Source organism: Ailuropoda melanoleuca, chromosome 16 (assembly GCF_002007445.2).
Source record: "Ailuropoda melanoleuca isolate Jingjing chromosome 16, ASM200744v2, whole genome shotgun sequence".
NCBI lineage: Eukaryota > Metazoa > Chordata > Mammalia > Carnivora > Ursidae > Ailuropoda > Ailuropoda melanoleuca.
The window spans coordinates 63,771,468-63,776,478 of NC_048233.1; positions in this window are offsets into that span (position 1 = coordinate 63,771,468).

The window sequence follows — 5,011 nt, forward strand, 5'->3', positions numbered from 1 at the left end:
ATTCCTCACTTACATATAACACCCAATGCTCAACACAACAAGCGCCTTCCTTAATACTCACCAGCCATTTAGCCCAACCCCTACCTACTCCGCCTCCATCAACCCTCAGTTTGTTCTCCATAGTTCTCTTATGGTTTGCTTCCCTCTCTTGTTTTCCCCCTACCCTTATGTTCATCTGTTTCGTTTCTTAAATTCCACATGAGTGAAATCATTTGTTTTTATCTGACTGACTTATTTCGCTTAGCATAATACACTCTAGCTCCATCCATGGTGTTGCAAAGGGCAAGATTTCATTCTTTTTGATGGCTGAATAATACTCCATTGCATGTATATACCACATCTTCTTTATCCATTCATCAGTCAATGGACATTCATTCCACAATTTGGCTATTGCTGATAATGCTGCTATAAACATTGGGGTGCATGTGCCCCTTCAAACCTTTGTTTTTGTATCCTTTGTGTAAATACCTAGTAGTAAAATTGCTGGGTCATAGGATAGTTCTATTTTTAACTTTTTGAGGAAATTCCATACTGTTTTCCAGAGTAGTTTGCATTCCCACCAACAGTGCAAGAAGGTTCCCCTTTCTCCACATCCTTGCCAACATCTGTTGTTTCCTGTGTTGTTAATTTTAGCCATTCTGACAGATGTGAGGTGATATCTCATGGTAGTTTTGATTTGCATTTCCCTGATGATGAGTGATGTTGAGCATCTTCTCATGTGTCTGTTGGCCATCTGGATGTCTTCTTTGGAAAAATGTCTATTCATGTCTTCTGCCCATTTCTTACCTGGATTATTTGTTTTTAGGGTGTTGAGTTTGATAAACTTTTTTATAGATTTTGGATACTAACCCTTTATCAGATATGTTATTTGCAAATATCTTCTATTCTGTAGGCTGCCTTTTACTTTTGTTGATTGTTTCTTTTGCTGGGCAGAAGCTTTTTATTTTGGTGCAGTCCCAGTAGTTCATATTTGGTTTTGTTCCCTTGCCTCCAGAGACATGTCTAGTAAGAAGTTGTTATGGTCAAAGTCAAAGAGGTTACTGCCTGTGTTCTCCTCTAGAATTCTGATGGTTTCCTGTCTCACATTTAGGTCTTTAACCCATTTTGAATTTATTTTTGTGTATGGTGTAAGAAAGTGGTCCAGTTTCATTCTTCTGCGTGTTGCCGTCCAGTTTTCCCAGCACCATTTGTTGAAGAGACTTTTTCCCATTGGATATCCTTTCCTACTTTGTAGATTGACCATGTAGCTCTGGGTCCATTTCTGAGTTTTCTGTTCTGTTCCATTGATCTACAGGTCTATTTTTGTGCCAGTACCATACAGATATTTTGGTTTTGTTTTGTTTTTATGATTTATTTATTTATTTATTTATTTATTTATTTATTTGAGGAGAGAGAGCACAGGGGAGTGGCGGAGAGAGAATCCTAGGCAGACTCCCTGCTGAGAAGGGAGCCTGTGATGCAGGGCTGGATCTCATGACCCGAGATCATAACTTGAGCTGAAATCAAGTGCTTAACTGACTGGGCCACCTTGGTGCCCCCGTGCCAGTACCATACAGTTTGATCACTACAGCTTTGTAATATAATTTGAAGTCCAGAAGTGTGATGCCTCCAGCTTTGCTTTTCTTTTTCAAGGTTAGTTGCTTTGGCTATTCGGGGTCTTTTGTGGTTCCATAAAAATTTTAGGTTTGTTTGTTTTAACTCTGTGAAAAATGCTGGTGGTTTTTGATAGGGATTGCATTAAATGTGTAGATTGTTTTGGCTAGTATAGACATTTTAACAGTATTTGTTCTTCTAATCTATGAACATGGAACGTTTTTCCATTTCTTTGTGCCCTCTTCAATTTCTTTCACCAATTTTTTACAGTTTTCAGAGTACAGGTCTTTTATCTCTTTGATTAAGTATATTCCTAGGTATCTTATGCTTGTTGGTGCAAATTGTAAATGGGATCGATTCCTTAATTTCTCTTTCTGCTTCTTCATTATTGGTGTATAGAAATGCAACAGATTTCTGTACATCGATTTTGTATCCTGTGACTTTGCAGAATTTGTCTATCAGTTCTAGCAATTTTTTTGGTGGAGTCTTTTGGGTTTTTTACACAGAGTATCATGTCATCTGCGAACAGTGAAAGTTTCACTACTTCGTTGCCAATCTGGATGTCTCTTTTTTCTTTTTGTTGTCTGATTGCTGAGGCTAGGCCTTCTAGTATTACGTTAAATAACAATGGTGAGAGTGGACATCCCTGTCTTGTTCCTGACCATAGAGGAAAAGTTCTCAGCTTTTCCCCCATTGAGGATGATATTAGCTATGGATTTTTTTGTATACAGCTTTTATTATTTCAGGTATGTTCCCTCTAAACCTACTTTGTTCAGAGTGTTTATTAAGAATGGATGTTGTACTCTTTCTGCCCTCCTCAAATAAATAAAAGATCTTAAAAAAAAAAAAGGATACCTGGGTGGCTCAGTCAGTTAAGAACGGATGTTGTGTTTTGTCAAATGCTTTTCCTGCATCTATTCAAATGATAACATATATATATGTATTTTTTTTTTTTAAGTAGGCTCCATGCCCAGTGTGGAGCCCAGTGCAGGCCTCAAACCCATGACCCTGAGGTCAAGACCTAAGTGAGATCAAGAGTCAGACACCCAACCAACAGAGCCACCCTGGCACCCCTGAAATGATCATATGGTTCTTATTCTTTTTTTTATTAATATGGTGTATCACATTGATTAATTGGCAAATATTGAACCACTCTTGCAACCCAAGAATAAATCCCACTTGATCATGGTGAATGATTCTTTTAATGTATTGTTGGTTTGGATCTGCTATTATTGTTTTGATAATTTTTGCGTCCATGTTCATCAGGGATATTGGCCTGTAGTTCTCTTTTTTAGTGGAGCCTTTATCTCGCTCTGGTTATTAGGGTAATGCTGGCCTCTAGAATAAATTTGGAAGTTTGCCTTCCTTTTCTATTTTTTTTTTTTGAATAGTTTGAGAAGAATAAGCATTAACTCTTCTTTAAATGTTTGGTAGAATTTTATGAGCATGACTGACTCAGTTGGAAAAGCCTATGACTCTTGATCTCAGGGTTGTGGATTCAAGTCCCACAGTGGGTATACAGATTACTAAAAAAATAAATAAATAAACTTTAAATGTTTGGTAGAATTTGCCTGTGAAGCCATCTGGCCCTGAATGTTTATTTTCCATCTGTATATCTTCTTTGGTAAAGTGTCTGTTCAACTCCTCTGCCTATCTTTAAATTGGATTGTTTGTTTTCTTATTGTTAAGTTTTAAGAGTCCTTTGTGTATTTTAGATACGAGACTTTTATCAGATATGTGTGTTGTGAATATTTTCTCCAGGGGCTCCTGGGTGGCTCAATCAGTTAGGCAGCTGCCTTCGGCTCAGGTCATGATCTCAGGGTCCTGAAGAATAATTTCTTTTCCAAGCCTATCAGAATGAACTTGCATATACTTTTAGCCTTGCTCCAGGGTTATGTTAACTCTTTTCCATGCTCTATCACAGTATATTCTGAAGGGACCTGGGTCATGTGGACATCCTTTAGACTATCGCATTAGTCCATTTTACTGATGACAGCATGTTAATTCAGCTGGAACAAGAAGAAGTGTCAAGTACATTGGGGCTTTGATAAGACACGTGCACTCCAAAGTGCAGGAAATAAGCCCTACAAAGCAAGGTCTTGCCACACAAAATGTTCAGGGTCTAAATAGCCTTGCTACTTGATTATCCTGGAACAACCCCTCCAGAGTAAAAGATAGGCCTCCATTCCAGAATCTGATTCCAAGGGACCCAGCAAATGATATGGGACCTCTTGTGGCAGGTCAGTCAACCCTAACACTGTAGGTAATATTCATCGAATGCTTACTTTTTTGTAATCCTTTTTCTTTAATCCCTATACCACAAAGGGGGACACTAAGGTACAGAATGGTTAATAACTTGTCTGACTTTACCCAGCAAGTGACGGAGCTGGGCTTTGAACCCTGACATTCTGTTTTCCAGAACTCACACTCTTAAATCATTATGTGATATTGCCTGTCCATATCCAAGGTCAAGACAGTGGCAAAAACTGAGCCTGAGTCTTGGGTTTCCTGAATGCCAAGTTAGTGCCCTTTTCATTCATCTCCTCTCCATTTCCCCCGTTGTGGGTGAGGTTTTTCCTATTCTCCAATTAGGGCTGTGTTCTCCATCTGATGTAGTAGTTAAGAGCTTGTGCTGGGGTCTCAGGCAGACCCGAGTCTCTGCCGCTTCTCAGCGGTGTGTCATTGAGGAGATCACTCACATTCTTCAAGTTTTGGTTTCTTCACATGTAAGTAGGAATAATAACAATAGTATCTGTTTCCTGGAGTTGATGTAAAGATTAAAGGATATAATATTTAATATGTACAGTAAAACCCTAGGACATAAACTTGGATAATGTAGGTGGCCTTATCATTATTTCTGCCTGGCTTCTGGAGATCTAAGATCTTTCTTCGCCTTGCTTTATCCTTAGTTTTGGCTTCTCATTCGGACTGGGGAAATTTGATTCCTGAGAGTTCATTTTAATCTGCTTACTCAAGCTCAAACCATTGACTAGCAAATGGAAAGAACACTGTGATTTGCCCTGGTACAGAAACCATAGAGGGATTTCTTTGCATCTCATAGTTATTCAATATGTAGACACAACAATTGCATACATGATTACATAAAATAGAGGACCATTCATTTGTGCCTGAAGTATCATTATCACCATGTAATCAGGAAGACAGTTTTTCTTTGAAGGCAGTAGTTCTAATAGAGTTATCCCTCTTTTACAAATACACTTACTTTATAACATCTCCTTTATTATCCTGAGATAAAATTCATTAGTACAATAAGTCATTTACACATATAATAAACAATGAAAGCCCTAACTTCAATATAAAAGAGAAATGAAGGGAATGTATTTTATAATAAAATATGTATTTCAGGGGCACCTGGGTGGCTTAATCAGTTGAGCATCTGACTCTTGATTTTAGCTCA